Source organism: Micromys minutus (assembly GCF_963924665.1).
Source record: "Micromys minutus genome assembly, chromosome: X".
Classification (NCBI taxonomy): Eukaryota; Metazoa; Chordata; class Mammalia; order Rodentia; family Muridae; genus Micromys; species Micromys minutus.
In genome coordinates, this window is record NC_137970.1 from 92,581,260 (window position 1) to 92,602,281 (window position 21,022).

A 21,022-nucleotide genomic window follows, 5' to 3' on the forward strand; every position below is an offset into this window, starting at 1 on the left:
GGTGACTGCATATGTAGTGGCTCTCCAGGTGAGACAGCTTTTGAGCGATCTTTTCTTCAATGCCTGGTCCTCTATTTGACCTTGCATTTCCTCCCATGAAAATTTTGTTCTCTTTTCTAAGAAGGATGGAGGCATCCCCATTGTGGCCTTCCTTCTTTTTGAGCTTCATAATGTCTGTGAATTGTTTCTTGGGTATTCCAAGCTTTCTGGGGCTAGTATCCACTTATCAGTGAGTACATATTATGTGTATTCTTTTGTGACTGGGTTACCTCATTCAGGATGATAGTCTCTAGTTTCAGCCATTGGTCTACAAATTTCATGAAGTCCTTGTTTTTAATAGCTGAATACTACTCCATTGTGTAAATGTACCACATTTTCTGTATCCATTCTTCTGTTGATGGACATTTGGGTTCTTTCCAGCTTCAGGCTATTTTAAATAAGGCTGCTATAAACATGGTGGAGCATGTGTCCTTGTTATATTTTAGAGCATCTTTGGGTATATGCCCAGAAGTGGAGTGTCTGGGTTTTCAGGTAGTACTATGTTCAATTTTCTGAGAAACTGACAGATTGATTTCCAGAGTGGTTGTAACAGCTTACAATTCCACCAACAGTGGAGAAGTGTTCCTCTTTCTCTACAGCCTTGCCAGCATCTGCTGTCACCTATGTTTTTGATTTTAGCCATTCTAACATGTATGAGGTTGAATCTCAGGGTTGTTTCAATTTGCATTTCCCTGATGATTGGGGATTTTGAGCATTTCTTTAGGTGCTTCTGGGCCATTCAATATTCCTCAGTTGAGAATTCTTTGTTTAGCTCTAGACCGGTTTTAAATAGGATCATTTAATTCTCTATAGTCTAGCTTTCTGAGTTCTTTGTACATATTGTATACTAGCCCTCTATCAGATGTAGAATTGGTAAACATCATTTCCCAATCTGTAGATTGTTCTTTTGTCTTCTTCACAGTGTCCTTAGCCTTACAGAAGCTTTGCAATTTTATGAGGTCCCATTTGTCCATTCTTGATTTTAGAGCATAAGCCATTGGTGTTCTGTTCAGGAAACTTTCCCCCGTGCCTATGTGTCCTAAGCTCTTCCCCACTTTCTCTTCTAATAGTTTCAGTGTACCTGGTGATATGTGGAGGTCTTTGATCCACTTGGATTTGAACTTTGTACAAGGGGATAGGAGAGTATCAATTTACATTCTTCTGTATCAGACTGCCAGTTAAACCAACACCATTTGTTGAAGAGGCTGTCCTTTTTCCATTGAATGTTTTTAGCTCCTTTGTCAAAGATCAAGTGACCATAGGTGTGTGGGTTCATTTCTGGGTCCTCAATTCATTTCCATCGATCTACCTGTCTATTTCTTTACCAGCACCATGGAGTTTTTATCACAATTACTTTGTAATATAGCTTGAGATCAGGGAAGGTGATTCCCCTAGAAGTGTTTTTATTCTTGAGAATAGATTTCACTATTTTAGGTTTCTTGTTATTCCAGATGAATTTGTAAATTGCTTTTTCCAACTCTATGAAGAATTGAGTTGGAATTTTGATGGGAATTGCATTGAATCTATAGGTTACTTTTGGCAAGATGGACATTTTTACAATGTTGATCCTGCCAATCCATACGCATGGGAGATCTTTCCATCTTCTGAGCTCTCCTTAAATTTCCTTCTTCAGAGTCTTGAAGTTCTTGTCATACAGATCCTTCACTTGCTTGGTTAGAGTCATACCAAGGTATTTTATAGTCTTTGTGACTATTGTGAAGGGTGTCGATTCTCTAATTTCTTTCTCAGCCTGTTTATCATTTGAGTAGAGGAGGCTACTGATTTGTCTGAGTTAATTTTTTTTTTTTATCCAGCCACTTTGCTGAAGGTATTTATCAGCTCTAAATGTTTCCTGGTGGAATTGTTGGGGTCACTATCATATCATCTGCAAATAGTGATATTTTGATTTCTTCCTTTCCAACGTGAATCCCTTTGATTTTGTTTTGCTGTCTAATTGCTCCAGCCAGGACTTCTAGTACTATGTTGAATAGGTAGGGGGAGAGTGGGCAGACTTGTCTAGTTCCTGATTTTAGTGGGATTGCTTCAAGTTTCTCTCCATTTAGTTTGATGTTGGCTACTGGTTTGCTGTATATTGCTTTTCCTATATTGAGGTATGGGCCTTGGATTTCTGATCTTTCCAAGACTTTTATCATGAAAGGGTGCTGAAGTTTGTACAAGGCTTTCTCAGCATCTAGTGAGAAGATCATGTGTTTTTTTTTCTTTGAGTTTGTTTATATGGTGGATTATTTTGATGGATTTCCATATGTTGAACCATCCCTGCATCCCTGGTATAAAGCCTACTTGGTCACGGTGGATGATTGTTTTGATGTGATCTTGGAGTAGGTTTGCAATAATTTCATTGAGTATTTTTTTGCATCAATGTTCATGAGAGAAATTGTTCTGAAGTTCTCTTTCTTTGTAGTGTCTTTGAGTGATTTAGGTATGAAAGTAATTGTGGCTTCAAAGAACAAGTTTGGTGTGTTCCTTCTGTTTCTATTCTGTGGAATAGTTTGGATAAAATAGGTATTAGGTCTTCTAAAAAAGTCTGATAGAATTCTCCACTAAACCCATCTAGTTCTGTTGTTGTTGTTGTTTGGGAGGCTTTTGATGACTGCTTTTGTTTCTTTCGGTGTTATGGGACTGTTTAGTTGGTTTAACTAGTCCTGATTTAACTTTGGCATCTGGTATCTATTTAGAAATTTATCTATTCCTCCAGATTTTCCAGCTTTGTTGAGTAGCAGGATCTGATGATTTCTTGAATTTCCTCAGTTTTTGTTGTTATGTCTCTCTTTTCATTTCTGAATTTGTTAATTTGAATACTCTCTAATTGCCTTCTAGTTAGTCTGACTAAGGACTTATCTTGTTGATTCTTTCAAAGAACCAGCTCCTGGATAAGTTGATTCTTTGGTTCCTTTTGTTCATATTTGGTTTCTTTCTGTTCTGAGTTTGATTATTTCCTGCTATCTACTCCTATTGGGTGTATCTGCTTCTTTTTGTTCTAGAGCTTTCAGCTGTGCTGTCAAGCTGCTAGTGTAATTTCTTGCCAGTTTCTTTTTGAAGGTACTCAGAGCTATGAATGTTCCTCTTAGTATTGCTTTCATTGTATCCCATAAGCTTGGGTATGTAGTGTTGTTATTTTCTTTAAATTATAAAAAATCCTTATTTTCTTTCTCTATTTCTTCCTTGGCCAAGCTATCATTGAGTAGAACATTGTTCAGCTTCCATGTATATGTGGGCTTTTATTGTTTTTGTTGTTATTAAAGACCAGCCTTAGTCCATGGTGATCTTATAGGATGCATGGGAGTATTTCAATCTTCTTGTATCTGTTGAGGCCTGTTTTTGACTGACTCTATTGTCAGTTTTGGAAAAGGTACTGTGAGGTGCTGAGAAGAAAGTATATTCTTGGTCTAGGAAGGGCACGTTTTCGCGCTGCTCGCCATGCTACAATGACTGGAGAGACTACATCTTCCTGAGAACCAGGCCAGGAACAGACGTATTATTTTGTAGCTACCAGGAGCCAGGACTATGGAAAGCTGTTTGCTGCTGTGAATATTCTGTACTTACAGGGCAACCTCACAGTCGCTTCAGATCCACCACTGTTAGATACTTCCTACTACCTGTCCTAGTAGTGTGGTAGCTCCTGGAAAGGAGTCACAGCCTCTGTCAGCAGGAATCCTCACCCCACTCCTGTGGTTTTCCTCTCCATCATGCCAAAGAATAAGGGCAAAGGAGGCAAAAACAACCGCAGAGGTAAGAATGAGAATGAGTCTGAGCTCAGGTGATCAAGATGCTGGGAAACGGACGGTTGGATGCAATGTGTTTTGACGGCATGAGGAGGCTGTGCCACATAAAAGGAAAGTTGAGAAAAAAGGTTTGGATAAATACCTCAGACATTATATTGATTGTAATCTTAAAGTATAATTCAGATGAAGCAAGAACTCTGAAGGCATATGGAGAGCTTCCAGAACACGCTAAAATCAATGAAACGGACACATTTGGTGCTGGAGATGATGAAATCCAGTTTGATGATATTGGAGATGATGATGAAGGCATTGATGTTATCTCACCTGACCTAAGCATGTTACATTCCAAGTTCTCTGAAGATAGCTCTACCCAACTGGGATCTTGACCCTCAGCAGTTAAGTAAAGCTTCATTTGGCATGTATATGACTTGTTCATGCAAATTGATGAATTTTACTTTTGAAGTATTACATTTCTTTGAAAAACAAAGATGTTGAGTTATCTAAAGTGACATGTTTACACTTTGTGCTTATGGATATAACTGAACTCAGGGCACAGCAGTGTGCACTGTTAAGAGACTGGACTGCCTTGCCATTTGTGATGCTTCATTTCTGACCCATGAGTGTTTTTGTCAGTAGGTGACCATTGTGGGCTGAAGTGAGTCCTAGTTCAACACACACCTTTATAGTAATCATCTGGCTGCATTTGAGACTTCTCATCCGACTTACAGATATGTAAGTCTGCATGTGGAGTCAAACAGAATATGGCTGTTTTTGTATTTGTGGAGCCATTTTATACTTCCATGTTCTATACATTCGTTTTATCCTTTAAGTTGTTGCCACCCATAAAAAGGTATCTTACAGTGCAGTTTTTAGATTTCATGGGTAGCAATTTTGAGTTTTAAAAATTAGTCATTGCAGAAATTACTTAGAGATAATCCATTATCTTGACTTTAGATATAATTGTTGACAATGCTTATATTTAGTTTTACTTTTCTAAGGCATACCCAAAAATAGACAATGAAAATAGGAAGAGAAGTAAATCTGTTCTGATAATTGCATAGAGAAATTTTCAAAGAAGGTAACTGTTCACACAAAATATATTTTACTTTGCAAAGTAGGTTTGTGTTAAGTCATTTCCCAAAAGTTAGCTACTGTATTGAGGCTTTGGATAATTAATTACCATGTATTGATTAAAGTTAGTTATATAATTGTACAAGTGAAGTTTTTCTTAAACTTAGGTTAAAGGATAAGGAGCCACAGCTTAATAAAAAGGTGGTTCCTGTTTTCTAAATGGAAGAGTCTAGAAACAGAATCAAAAATATGTTGGTATAAAAACATTTTTCTTTTTAAGGCTTTTATTGTTTTGTAAATTAGACTCTGGGATTTAAGATAAACCTTAACTATTTTCCCATTTAAGTGATGCTGGTATTAGGGTTTTGCAGTTTAATTAACCCTTGCTGCTTAGGAAGTAAGTATAAACTTTGTCTGTCAGTCCTCAGATGACTTTTTAAAGAATTTTTCAGGTTTTGTTCTAGACACCTTCAAATGCCTGACCATGAAAACAAGTGTTCACCTTCACTTTAATTTTGTTTGTTTTTCTGTTAGCCCATAATAATGTAGCTTAAGACAATTCCCCAGTCAGGAAGAAAGATGAGCAAATATAATTTTCCTAATCACTGATTGGTGGTTCTCTTCTAGATGTTGATGTAGATCTTTGTAAAGGCTAATTTTATAAATTGAAACTAGATGTGGTGCCAGATTAGAGGCAGATCCCACGTCCCCAGAAGGACAGTGCATCTTTAGAAAGTGAACACATCACTGGACAGTTTTTTTGCTCTACACAATGTATCTGAATATACTGCTACTTAAGATTTATCCCATTACTGCTGTAAATTTTTAGTACAGAAAGGTTGACCATGGGCCAGCTAGTTTGATGCATTCATTCATCAGCAAACAAGTGACTGTCCCAAGTTAGAAGGTAAGGACCAGTGCCTGAAGATGTCCTCTCAGTCCATACCATGTACTCAACATATACACATCATACATGCACAAAGTCACAAAGTTGCACTTAAGGATATAGTATCATGTCTGTCATTGCAAACTATCAGAAGCAAACACTGAGGTATTTACATTTCCTGTTTCCTGCTTACCAGTATCTATATTTTCTCTCACATTCTGGTTGAAGGAATGATTCTTATAACACAAATGATTTACACTGTTTAAGTATATGTTGACAGAAGTATTAGAATTAAAATGACTTGTAGTGAAAAAAAAGTATATTCTTTCGTTTTCAGATGAAATGTCCTGTAGATGTCTGTTAATTCCAGTTCGTTCATAACCTCTGCTAGTTTCACTGTGTCTATGTTCATTTTCTGTCTCCATGATCTGTCCAATGATGAGAGTGGGGTGTTGAAGTCTCCCACAATTATTGTGTGTGGTGTAATATATGCTTTGAACTTTAGTAGGATTTCTCTTATAAATGTGGGCACCTTTGTATTTGGAGCATAGATGTTAAAGATTGAGAGTTCATCTTGATTGATTTTTCCTGTGATGAGTAACAAGTGTCCTTCCTTATCTTTTCTGATAACTTTTAGCTGAAAATCTATTTTATTTGATATTAGAATAGCTACTTCAGCTTGTTTCCTGAGCCCATTTGCTTGGAAGTTTTCCCCCAGCCTTTAACTCTAAGATAGTGTCTGCCTTTGTCTCTGAGATGAGTTTCCTGCATGCAGCAAAATGCTGGATCCTGTTTATGTGTACAGTCTCATAGTCTATGTCTTTTTATTGGGGAATTGAGTCTATTGATCTATTGATATTAAGAGAAATTATGGAATAGTGATTTTTGTTTCCTGTTATTTTTGTTGTTAGAGATAGACTTATGTTTGTGTGCTTTCCTTCTTTTAGTGGTTTTTTTTTTTTTTTTTTTTTTTTTTGGACTTTTCCATTTATCATCTTTTGTAGAGCTGTATTTATGGACAGATATTATGTAAATTTGGTTTTGTCCTGGAATATCTTGATTTCTCCATCTATGGTGATTGAGAGTTTTGCTGGGTATATTAACCTGGGCTGGCATTTGTGTTCTCTTAGGGTCTATATGACATCTGTCCTGGATCTTCTAGCTTTCATAGTCTCTGTTGAGAAGTCTGATTGGTCTACCTTTATATGTTACTTGTCCTTTTCCCCTTACAGCTTTTAGGATTCTTTGTTTTGAATATTCTGTGTTTCTTTTCTGGTCCAATTTATTTGGAGTTCTGTAGGCTTCCTGTATGTTCATGGTCATCTTGTTCTTATGGGCAGGAAAGTTTTCTTCTAGTATTTTGTTGAAGATATTTACTGTGCCTCTTAGTTGATATTCTTTGCCCTCTTCAACACCTATTATCCTTAGGTTTGGTCTTCTCATTGTGTCCTGGATCTCCTGGTAATTTTGGGTTAGAAGATTTTTGGTTTTTGTATCTTCTCTGACTGTTTTGTCTATATATTCTGTGTTCTGAGATCTTCTGTTCCATCTCTTGTAGTCTGTTGGAGATGCTTGCATCTGTAACTCCTGATTTCTTTTTTTGACTTTCCATCTCCAGGGTTGTCTCTTTTTGTGTTTTATTTATTGTTTCTATTTCCATTTTCAGTTCCTTTATCTGTTTGGTTTTGTTTTCCTGTAGTTCTTTGAGTGATTTTTTTCCCCTGGTTCTCTTATTATTGTTTAGAGGAGTTATTTATGCATGTCTCCAAGATCTCCATCATGAAGTAAGATTTCAAGTCTGAGTCTTGTTTTTCTGGTGTGCTTGGCTTGTGGTGGGAGAGCTGGGTTCTGATGTTGCCAGGTTGTTTTGGTTTCCATTGCTCAGGTTCTTTGGCTTTCCTCTTGCCATATTGTTAATTGTGGTTATAGGTGATCTTATCTCTGGGTGGAGCCTGTTTCTCCTGTGGATCCTTCTAATGCATATGATGGAAAGCATTCCTGCTGTTCTTCTGATCTCCCAGGGACCTCTGCATTGTTGCGCCGCCAGTTTAGATGAGGCTGGGCCAGGTCTGGCCTTGGGCAGGGAGAGTATTTGTACCCCTGTTCAGTTCCACTGTGTGAACCGGGAGAGCTCTGTGAAGCTTTTTCCTGAGGTAGAACGTGGGTAGAAAGAGTTGAGTTACCCTTCTGCTTAGGATGGAAAGCATTCCTACTGTTTATGCTTAGGATGGAAAGCTGAGTTTGCAGTTCTTAAGCACCTGGATTTAAGTCATCTTGAATGGGGTTAGTAATTATATTGCCACATCTTTCTTCTAAAATAAAAACATTCACTGACTCAAAGAAGGAGGTCAAGGTGAAGCTATAATGCCAGAAGAGACAAATATTTGAATGCGGGTAATGATATGGTTCATGTGGTACATTGTAAAGGACATAGTAATATAACATAATGCTTTGGTGTAATATGGTTCATAAAATGCTTCTCTGGCTACATAATAATCTGATTAGGGATTTTGGTTCTTGGTGTACCTTTGAGAAGAAATGTTTTCTAATTTGGAACAGTTTTAATTGTTCAAATGATATAAGTGAATATGATCCTCTAATTTGCTTTGTGATAAATACATTCTCTGTGATTCATGAATAGTATGACACATGGAAAAATTTCCTTTTATGTATTTCTGAAAATGTTTCACAGGTTTACCTCAGTTTGACCACACTCTTGAACTCATGTTTTTGTGAAACAGCACAAACATAGTATAAAACCTGTTTACAAGGAATCACCTGGTACTGGATTTTAATTTTCAATTCACATTTTGTCAGAGACATGACCTAGTATATCATTGTTTATACCCAAATCTTCATCTTTAAGTCCTAGTAAAGCTCCTCGACACATTTAGAAATCATTAATTTGTACTATTTTGAACAATATGTATTGATTATAGATATTGATAAGGTTAAGTGTGATATTTCTGTCCACACTTACAGAGTATATTTATCAAGTTCAACTAAAACCACCTTCTGATCTTCACATAGGATTGACTCTTTCCACTCTTTAATGGCTTTTGGTTGATGTTGGTGGTGGTGTTTTCGTTTTCTGCTTTTTGGTTTTTTTGTTGTTTTTGTTTTTGGTACAGTCTTACTCTAGTTTAGGCTGACCAGAAACTCATAGAAATCCTACTACCTCAGCTAAGTGCTGGTATTAAGGGCCTGAAACATGCCGTGCTTAAGTAGCTTTTTTGAATAGTGATTTTTTTTTTTTTTTTTTTTTTTTTTTTTTTTTTTGCAAAAGCTCTGTGGTAAGCTGAACTCTTCAAATAGAGCTCTAACTACCATTTGAAGATGTTTATTTGAGTTCCTATAATTTACCTTAAATTATATTGAACATGTTGGTTTCAGGAAATGTTTGTTTGAATTTAAAGCATTGGTTCCTTGGAATTGTAGCCTAGGCTGATTTGCACATTTCTCCTGCCTCCTAACTATTGTTATTACTGGTCTACCAACAAATGCACCATAATACTTTTTAAAATTATTTGAATCATTTCTCATTTTTAATGTCTTGAGTAATATTAAAATCTCAGGAGATGTGCCAGGTTTCATACTATAAAAACATATTTAATGTTTTCATTCAGTGTTAATACTCCAGCTTGTGACTGAGTGTGTGACAGTAATTAGTATATTGAAAAGCAGGTCATTTACAAGGCCTTAAGAAATTCAGTTTTAAATTTGATTTTTTATGATACATAAAACATGAAAAATGTACATATTTATGGGGTATCATCACACACACACACACACACACACACACACACACACACACACACACACATGCCACATACATTAAGATGAGTAATTCTGTTTTTTTTTCTAGTGTAGAATCTTTTCATAATGTCATATTTTTTTGAGTATTTATCTGTGAAAGACAGTTCAACATTACAAAAGCCAATAAATTATGGAGGTGGTTAGTTTTACTTGCTTTGCAAAATGTCTACCCAGCATTTTCAAATACCATATTTGTTTATAGAAATATAATTCTAGACTTACTGAAATGATATGTTTACTCACACTTTAAGAACCTATGTCTACTGTAATGTAAGCTGGACTCTCTGTGATGGTTTTATTCAATATAGTCCAGAATAAATGTGCTTTTATTTTCATTTACAATGAAACTTTTCAAGATAAGTGAGGGATTGCCATGCCAAATACACCACATACATGATTAAAAATAATTAAAGGGTAGGTTAGAGCAGGAAATTGCTCTTATTAAACATATTATCCATCTCTGCTGAAACAGCAGGCACAATCAAAGCTGACCTTTGCCAAACAAAAAGAAAAATTCAACAGGGAAGTTGTACCAGGTTGAAAATGCTCCATAGACAAGAAACATGTATTAAAAGCCATAAAAACCTTGATGGTATTCATTTAGATGTGGAATTGCTGAAGCCAGAGTTAAAGATTTTTTACAATAATACTCTGTAATTGGTGCCAGAGATTTGGAGAGAATGAGAAATAGTTGAGAGCTGATGAATCTTCACATTTGCTGACATATTTTATAAAAGAAAAAAATATAGCCACATAGGATCTTTCAGTAGAAAGAGTGAGCAGCTGAGGGATGGAGAAAAGAAGAGTGAAAATAAAATCCCTTTTGCAGGTTTGAAATTAATATGCATATCTCTACTGTTTGGAAGAGGGGACCAAGGGCAAAACGTTGAGAACAGTTACTCTGTATCCACTTTATTATTAATGAAGTCCTAGAAAGTTGCATGTAAGAAGATACTAGTTTTATCTGAGTCCACAACTCCATTTCACTACTGCCCTCTTTCCAGTTTGGTGTTCATAGGTGCCAAGGCTGATACTTGAACCTTTAACTTCTTTGGGCCCCTGCCAAACAGCTAATGACAATCAATAAATACCAAAAGTATAAAAAAGAAACTATGTAATTTATGGTGCACCCTTCTTTTTACACAAGACCCTCCCCCCAATCCTTTTCAAATGAGATTCCCACCCCTTCTATTCTGTTCCAAGTGAACTTCAATAATTAAGGTTAGAACATGTGTGCTTCGTAAGATGATACATATAATGTTTATATGGAATTATATTATACATCTGAAATAATAGAGGGGCACTCACAGATCTTTCACCCAGCTTAAGAAATACAATGTTATCAGATACTTTAAATTAACCCCTACAATACCTTTTATCTCCCCCAGCTTTTTGCATGTTTTTATAGGTCATTCATAGTAATTTGAAGGTGTCAAATAAATCTACTAAATGTTTATTTTACCCTATGAATTTCAATAACTAGCTCTGTTGTGTTTTGGGTTTTCATAATTGCATACATATATTTTTGAATTCCTTGTTAGATTTATTTGATTTTACTATTTAATTTTCTTTTTTCTATTTCAACTTAATTATGGTGGCTTTATGAGTGAGATTTTAGAGAGATGACTAAGTAAAAAAATAAAATTTAAGAGTAACTCTTTTCAGGAATATTTTATAAATGTGTGTTTACAATGTCAGTGTTTTAGAGGGCAGGATTCCAGAGTGACTGAATGAGAGATTGGTGAGGGGAAAAGGGCGGATATTACAGCATATATATATATACATATGTCATAATTATTCTAAAAGTCATTTATGCTGTATTTTTATTGTTTCTGAAGTGTTGGGACTGTATACAGGACATTGTTGCATAATAAGTTCTTTTTCATTTACCTGTATCCACAGTTCTAATATACTAAAGTGACATACAATTGTATGTATTTATGGAGTAGACTATGATAGTGAGACACAGCATATAATGTGCAATAATCACATCAAGGATTAGCATTTCCATCTCTTTGTACACCATAGTCATATGGTTCTAATATGTATTAATATGACTGTTGCTAAGTATGTGATGAAGCATGTGGTTTTTATTTCCTTGAGTTAGGCAGAGAGTTCAGTGATAGTGTTTTTGCCTAGTAGATATGAGGTCCTTGGTTTGAACAACTGCCATTAAAATAACAAATTAATTCCATAATGTCCCATTTATTAATTGTTGATCTCAGATCCTGTACTATTCGTGCTGTGTTCAGAAAACTTTTTCTATGTCAGTGAGTTCAAGACTATTCAGTACTTTCTCTTCTATCAGATTCAGTGTATCTGGCCTTATGTTGAAGTCTTTGATTCACATGCACTTGAGTTTTGTGCAGGGTGACAAATGTCAATCTATTTTCATTCTTCTGCATAAAGCTATCCAATTTGACCAACACCATTTATTGAAGATGCCTTTTTTCAGTGTTCATTTCTTGCTTTTTTTTATAAGAACTCAGTTACCAATAGGTGTGTTAACTTATTTCTGAGTATTCAATTCTAATCCACTGATAAATCTGTCTGTTTTGTCCAATACCGTGCTATTTTTTATTACTATAGCAATTCGATACTGGTGATGGGTATACATCCTACACTTCTTCTATCAAGTGCATATGTATGTTTCCTTATGAAAATTGTCCTTTTAAGTTCTGTAAATATTTGTTTTGGAATTTTGATGGCAATTGCATTGAATGTTTAGATAGTCTGGTAAGATGAACATTTTTACTGTAATAATCTTTTCAATCCATGAACATGGGGATTTTCCCATTTTCTAATATCTTCAATTTATTTCTTCAAAAACCAGAAGATTTCATCATAAAAGTGTTTCATTTGCTTGGGTTAGAGTTATATTATTTGAGGCTATTTTGAAGCATGTTGTTTCCCTGATTTCTTTCTCAGTCTATGTGCTATTTGTATATAGGAGGGTTACTGATTTTTGTGAGTTAATTTTGTGTCCTGCTACTTTGCTGAAAGTGTTTATCTGATGTAGGTATTTCCTGATGGAATTTAGGGTCAGTTTTGTAGACTATCATGTCATCTGCACAAAAGGATACTTTGACTTCTTCCCTTCCTATTTGTATCTCCCTGATATCCTTCAGGTGTCTTATTACTCTAAGACTCCAAGTACTATATTAAACAGGGATGGAAAGAGTTGGCAACCTCATGTTTCTGATTTTAGTGGAATCTCTTTGAGTTTCTCTTCATTTAAATTGATGTTGGCTATGAGCTTACTATTAACTGCTTTTATTATGCTGAGGTATGTCCTTGTCTATTTCTCCAGAACTTTCATCATGTAGGGGCATTGGACTTCGTCAAAGACTTTTTGTGTATCTAATGAGATGATGATGACATTTTTGGTCTGTTTATGTGGTGAATTATATCACTGTGCATATGCTGAACTCTGGGATGAAGCCCACTTGATCAAGGTGCATTATTTTTTGCTGTGGTCTTGAATGCAGTTTGTAAGTATTTTTTGAGAATTTTTGCATCTGTATTTATAAAAGAAATCAGTCTGTGGTTTTCTTTTTTTTTTTTTTTTCCGTTTGGTCTTTATGTAGTTTGGGTAACAGGGTAAATGTGGCCTCATAAAACAAATTGCTAAAACTCCTTCTGTTTCTTTTTTGTGGAGTAATTTAAGGATTTTTGCCATACTCTTCTTTGAAAATCTGGTAAAAGTCTGTGCTAAAACTGATCCTGGATTTTGTGGGGTTAGGAGACTTTTAATAACTACTTTTCTTTCACTGGGTGGTTGCTGGTATGTTTAAATTGCTTCTTTGATCTTGGTTTACCTTTGACATGATGTGTATATCAGACAAATATTCCATTTCTCTTAAACTTCCAATTTGATGGAGTTCAGGTTTTTAAAGGATGCCCTGATGATTCTGTGGATTTCCTAGGTGTCTATTGTTATGTCTCCTATTCATTTCTGATTTTGTTAATTTGGATATTCTTTTCTGCCTTTTAATTAATTAGAATAAAGGGTTTTCGAAAGAAGAAATAACACCCCAAAGTATTAGATAGCAAAATGTAATCACACTCAGGGTTAAAATTGCTAAGCTAATAACAATAATAACAAAAATTCCAAAAAATCTTTGAAATAAGAGTCTTTTTTTCATTTTGTTTTTCATTTTTGAAACAGGGTTTCTGTGTGTAACCCCGGTTTTCCTGTAGATCAGGCTGGCCTAAAAGTCACACAGATTCACCTGCTTCTGCCTTTTAAGTACTGGAATTAAAGGTGTGCTTCACCACACCTGGCTTCTGGTTGATTATTTTAAATTATTCAGATAGTAATAATAATAATAATAATAATAATAATAATAATAATAATAATAATAATAATAATAATATTTTATGTGGCAACAGAGACAAAAATATGAATTGATGCTTTTTATATAAGAACATTATAGAAAACTCTTATCAATACATCTAGTATGAAATACATAGAATAATAAAATAAGGGCATATTATTTATAAAATAATAAAATGTGGTTATTCATAAGGTTATAGCTAACTAATATTTATTAAAAATAGTTATCCAGTGTTTACTGAGTATTTTCTGGGTGATTTAAGAAGTATGAAATTTGGTCATTGTGGTAAATAACTTTAATTCTAGTAAGAGAAAGGCAGATCTCTGTGAGTTCAAGAACACACTGACTACTGACAAGTGTACGTGACTTGTTCCAGGACAAATAAAATTACATAGAGAAACTCTTCTTCCAAAAATAAAATGAAGGAAGAAAGAAAAGAAAGAGGATGTGATATTTACCCCGGTTGATTTTGTATTATCTTTGAGATTTGTAGTAAACTTTTGCAGTGTGGACTTTCAGATTCCTATTTCTATCCTTCCCAACTATATTCAGACTTTATGTATTCATTCCTGCCTTTAACAGGAAATTTGCCTCAGGTCATAGAGTCAGGGTAAATTTTGGTACCCTAATTTCAAATTCTGACAAGAAACTCTGTATGCTCCCTTTAGGTGTTAATATCACATGCAGTCTTGATTGTAGTTGGCAGCTATGTTATTACCAGTAATAGATCTATCTTAGAATGATGCCAATCTTGTGTACTGCAGAATAGAAAGTGAGACCACATATTTGAAATCATTAAGTTATGGAATCAAGTACTGTCTAGATGTTCCAGTTAAGTAAGAAAATAAATAATAAATACTCTTTTTTATCTAGGTCACTTTGCATTAGTTATTTTTGTTTTTTGTAACAAAAAGTATTAGTTAACATATACATATGTTCAAAACTCAGGTGATGAATGGTATAATAATTCTTAAGTTCTAGTTGAATTAGTAAGCTTCGTAGATTGTTGGTCTTTATGGTATAGCCCCAGGTAAGCAGTAATGCAATTACTTAGGATGCTAGTAGGAATACAAATTATGGCTCTGTTCCCAGAGCTAGAGCCAGCCCACTGTCATCAGGCCCCACAGCCAGCCTGCAGAGAGCTGATCATTCAAGAGCTCTCTCGCTTCTGAGCCCACTGGTGAGTCCCCACTTTCTCTTCACTGTTGATCCTGGGAGAGAACACCAGGAAATCTCAGAGCATAGGTATCACAGCCTGGGACCAGACACTTCCTGCCTCTATCTGAGGCCAGAGCTAGAGCCAGCCCACTGCCATCAGGATTCACAGCCTGCCCACAGAGAAGTGAGCACCTAGGAGCACTCTCACTCTTAAACCCAGAGGCTCACAGGCCCACAGGAGAGACAAGCTTCATTCAGGGAAAACAAGATCAACTAGCATCAAAGATAACAAAATGACAAGAGGCAAGATCAAGAACCTAAGTGACAGAAGCCAAGACAACCTGGCAACATCAGAACCCAGTTTTCTCATCACAGCAAGTAGTGGACATACCAACGCACCAGAAAAACAATATTTGGACATAAAATCATACCTCATGATGATGATGGAGGGCCTTGAGAATCAAATGAATAACTCCCTTAAAGAAATACAGGAGAACAAAGATAAACAAATAGAAGTCCTTTAAGCAGAAATACAAAAAACACAAAATTTTTGAGAGAATTACAAGAAAACATGAGCAAACTGGTAAAAGAACTGAACAAAGCCATCCAGGATCTAAAAATGGAAACAGAAACAATAAAGAAATCACAAAGGGAGAAAACCCTGGAGATAGAAAACCTAGGAAAGAGATCAGGAGTCATGGACACAAGCATCACCAATGGAATACAATAGATAGAAAAACGAATCTCAGGGGTAGAAGATACCACTGTAAACACTGACACAACAGTCAGAGAAAATGCAAAAACCAAATGCTCTTAACCCAAAACATACAGGAAATTCAGGACAAAATAAAAAGACCAAACCTAAGGATAATAGGTGTTGAAGACATCGAAGTCTCCCAACTAAATGACCTAGTAAATATCTTCAACAAAATTATAGAAGAAAACTTCCTTAACAATGAACATGCAAGAAGCTGAAGAACTCCAAATAGATTAGACCAGAAAGAAAATTTCTCCAGACACATAATAGTCAAAAAACAAAATGTTCAAAATAACAACAAAAAGGTATACTAAAAGCAGTATGGGAAAAGGTACAAGTAACATAAAAAGGCAGACCAATCAGAATTATACCAGACTTCTCAACAGCGACAATGAAAGCTAGAAGATCTTGGACAGATGTTATAAAGACCCTAAGAGAAAACAAATACCAACCCAGTCTACATTATGCATCAAAACCCTCAATTACCATAGATAAAGAAACCAAGATATTTCAGGACAAAACCAACTTTATACAATATCTGTTCACAAATCCAGCCCTACAAAGGATATTAGATAGAAAACTAACACAAGGAGGGAAACTACACCCTAGGAAGAGCAAGAATGTACTCTTCTTGCAACAAACCCAAAAGAAGATAAGCACACAAACATAATTCTAACTCTAACAACAAAAATAACAGAAAACAAAGATCACTATTACTTAATATCTCTTAAAATCAATAGACTCAGTTTTCCAATAAAGAGACATAGACTATCCGACTTGATACGTAAACATGACCCAGCATTTTTCTGCATACAGGAAACTCATCTTAGAGACAAAGACAGATACTGCTTAAGAGTAAAAGGCTAGGATATTTTTTCTAAGCAAATTGTCCCAAGAAACAAGCTGGAGTACCCATTCTAATAGTGAATAAAATATATTTTCAACCAAAAGTTATAAAAAAAAAAAGGAGGGACACTTTTTACTCATCAAAGGTAAAATCTATCCCGGTGAACTCTCAATCCTGAATATCTATGTTCCAAATACAAGGACATTCACATTCATAAAAGAAAACTTACTAAAGCTCAAAGCAATGTATTACACCACACACAATAATAGTGGGATACTTCAACACCCACTCTCATCAATGGACAGATCATGGAAACAGAAACTGAACAGAGACACAATGAAATTAACAAAAGCTATGAACCAAATGGATTTAACAGACATCTATAGAATATTTCATTCTAAAACAAAAGAATATACCTTCTTCTCAGCACCCTACTTGCCTTCTTCAAAATTGACCATACAGTTGGTCACAAAACTGGCCTCAACATATACAGGAAGATTGAAATAATTCCATACATCATATAAAGATTGCCATAGAATAAGCCTGATCTGCAATAACAAAAACAAAATCAACAACAAAAAACAAAATGGAAAAAGTCCACATATACATGGAAGCTGAGCAATGCTCTATTTAATGATAACTTGGTCAAGAAATAAATAAAGAAAGAAATTACAGACTTTTTAGAACTTAATGAAAATGAAGGCACAATATACCCAAACTTATGGGATATAATGAAAGCAGTGCTAAGAGAAAAGCTCATAATTCTGAGTTCCTCCAAAATGAAACTGGAGAGAGCATATACTAACAGCTTGACAGCATACTTGAAAGTTCTAGAAAAAAAAAAAACAAATGCACCAAAGAGTAATAGACAGCAGAAAATAGTCAAACTCAGAGCTGAAATCAACCAAGGAGAATAAAAAACTATTCAAACAATCAATAAAACTGTAAGCTGTTTTTTTCTTTTCTTTGAGAAAAAAAAAAGATTGATAAACTGTTAGCCAGACTACACAGAGGGCAAAGAAAGAGTATCCAAATTAACATGATCAGAAATGAAAAGAAATATATAAAGACAGAAACTGAAGAAAATCAAGAAATCATCAAATCCTAATGCAAAAGATTATAATCAACAAAACTGAAAAATCTAGAAGAATTTTTCTAGACAGATACCTGGTACCAAGTTAAATCAGGATCAGATAAACCATATAAACAGTCCCATAACCCCTAAAGAAATAGAAGCCGTCATTAAAATCTCTTAATCAAAAATAACCCAGAACAAGATGGGTTTAATGTAGAATTCAATAAGACTTTCATAGAAGACCTAATACCAATACTCTCCAAACTATTCCACAAAATAGAAACTGAAGGAACACTAGCCAATTCATTCTTGAAGCCATAAATAAAACCTATTGTCAACAATAAAATAACTTCATGTGTAATCACCATTCCTGACTTCATGCTGTATTACATATCAATCATGATAAAAACTGCATGGTATTGGCAGAGAGAAAGGTAGGCATATCAATGGAATAAAATAGAAGACCCAGAAATGAACCCACACACTTTTGGTTACTTGATCTTTGACAAAGGAGCTAAATATATTCAATGGAAAAAGGACAGCATCTTCAACAAATGGTGTTGGCTCAACCGGCAGTCAGCATGCAGAAGAATACAAATTGATCCTTTCTTATCTCCTTGTATAAACTTCGATTCCATGTGGATCAAAAACCTTCACATGATACCAGATTCATTGAAACTAACAAAATAGAAAGTGGCAAAAAGCTTAGAACACGAAGATGGGCACAAGGGAAATTTTCCTGAACAGAACATCAATGACTTATGCTCTAATATCAAGAATAGACAAATGGGACCTCAGGAAATTGCAAAGCTTCTGTAAGGCAAAGGACACTGTCAAGAGAACAAAACAGCAACCAACAGATTGGAAAAGGATCTTTACCAATCCTCCATCTGATAGAGGGCTAGTATCCAAAATATAAGAGAAATATAGAAGTTAGACTCCAGAGAAACAAATAATTCTGTTAAAAATGGGATATAGAGCTGAACAAAGAATTTTCAGCTCAGGAATACTGAATGGCTGAGAAGCACCTAAAGAAATGTTTGTCACCCCTAGTCATCAGGGAAATGTAAATCAAAACAACCCTAAAATTCTACCTCACACTAATCAGAATGGCTAAGATCAAAAATTCAGGTGACAGCAGATGCTGGTGAGGATATGGAGAAAGAAGAACACCCCTCCACGGTTGGTGGGGTTGTAAGCTGGTACAGCTTCTCTGGAAATCAGTCTGTATCCTCAGAAAATTGGACATAGTACTACCTGAAGACCTAGCTATTCCACTCCTGTACATATACTTAAAACATGGTCCAATATATGAAAAGGCCACATGTTCCACCATGTTCATAGCAGCCTTATTTATAATAGCCAGAAGCTGGAACGAACCCAGATATCCCTCTACAGAGGAATGGATACAGAAAAGGTGGTACATTTACACAATGGAGTACTTCTCAGCTATTAAAAACAGTGACTTCATTCTTAGACAAATGAATGGAACTAGAAGCTATCATCCTGAGCGAGGTAACCCAGTCACAGAAGAACACACATGGTATGCACAATCACTTATAAGCAGATAGTAGCTCAAAAAGCTTAAAATAGTCAAGAAATAATTTACAGACCTTATGAAGCTCCAAAAGAAGATAGACTAGAATGTGGATGTCTCCCTCCTTCTTAGAAGTGAGAACAAAATACTCATGGAAGGAAATACAGGGACAGACAGGTTAGCAGGGATTGAAGAAGAGATCATCCAGAGACTGCCTCATCTGGAGATCCATTCCATATGCAGCCACCAAACCCACACACTATTGGTGATACCAAGATGTTTTTATTGGCAGGAGCATGATATTTATGCTCCTCCTGAGGCTATACCAGAGCCATACTGATACAGGTGAGGATGTTTGCAACTAACCATCAGATTGAGCATTGGGACCCCAATGGAGGAGCTAACAAAATGTTTGAAAGTGTTGAAAGGTTTTGCAACATTATCAATCAACCAAATCCTCCATAGCTCCGGGGGACTAAACAACAACCAATAAGTACACATGGAGAGACCCATGGCTCCAGTTGCATATGCAAGAGAGAATAGCATTGTCTGGCATCAATGGGAGGAGAGGCCTTTGGTCCAGTGAAGGCTCATTTTCCCAGTGTAGGGGAATGCCAAGACACTGAAGTAGGAGCATGTGATTGGGAGAGGAAGCAACTTCTTTGAACTAAGGGGATGGGAGCAGGGATGGCAGTGGGAGGAAATGGGTCAACATTTGAAATGTAAATACAGAGGATATCCAATAAAATTGAAAAAAAAAAAAGAACTGAAAGAGCAGAAGGCTTTGCACCCTCATGGGAAGAACAACACCATCAACAGCCAAGGCACTGAGGTGGAGAGGGTGATTGTGAGAGGGAGACCTTCATGGAAGCAAGTTGAGGGGGAGGACAGAGGGAAGTTGGGGGGAGGGTATAACATTTGAAATGTAAATACAGAGAGTATCCAATAAAATTGGGAAAAATGAAATGTAAATACAGGGAATATTCAATAAAATTAAAACAAAGGAATACAGATTATGTGACTGTACTCTGGTATTTCTGTACCAGAAATTCTTGCATGATGATCTAAGTTATTTGTAGTTATTTATTTTTGTTTTGTCTTAGCAATCTCTAGGAGGTTATATTATATGTTGAAGTTTTTAACCGCTGATCTAGAAGTTTAGAAAAGTAAAGATTACTATTTATTGAAGGGTACTGGAAGATGTCATGGAGGAAAGAAAAGCAATCTAAATCCACAGAATAGGACCCTTAAAAAACAGAATGTTTGAATAAAGAAAAGTAGTAATGAGTATGGTATTTATGATATGTTAACTGAGTATATTAATAAAATAGAGAAATTGATGTTTTGTGGGGAGTAAGAATGGTATGAAGCTAGTGACTAAGGAAGTTTTAAAATTTTTTCCTATTTCTCCCATTTTACCCATATCTCATTTTCATTGAAAATATGAAAAATAGAAATCATATTTTTATTGTTTATTTCAGGTGAATATATGTTGAGATCAGACTATTTAGGTTCTTGTATTAGATTAAGAAGTGCATCAAATAACAGAATGAGAATGAGCTAATTTGCCATGTAGTGGCATTAAATAGAAAGTGTCCTTCCTGAATTTAAAATGTATTCAAGAGAGTTACTTCCGGTCAAAATTTAATATTATCAGGGTAGCAGTAAGTAGTAAGATTTTACCTTACTAGGGCATTGGGAGATGCTTGGTACAATTTTTTTATTTACGTCTATGTTTTATGGGTCAAGTTTCTAT

At 35.4% G+C, this 21,022-nt stretch overlaps 1 pseudogene across 1 annotated transcript in view; it reads left to right on the top strand.

Moving 5' to 3' along the window:
• LOC308415143 overlaps positions 1-4,168 on the top strand; it is a 28,228-nt pseudogene extending 24,060 nt beyond the window's left edge. The window contains exon 2 of the transcript in view: positions 3,496-4,168. The product of the transcript in view is annotated as an uncharacterized misc_RNA (transcript). The remainder of the gene's footprint in view (positions 1-3,495) is intronic.
• The last annotated feature ends 16,854 nt before the right edge of the window (positions 4,169-21,022 follow it).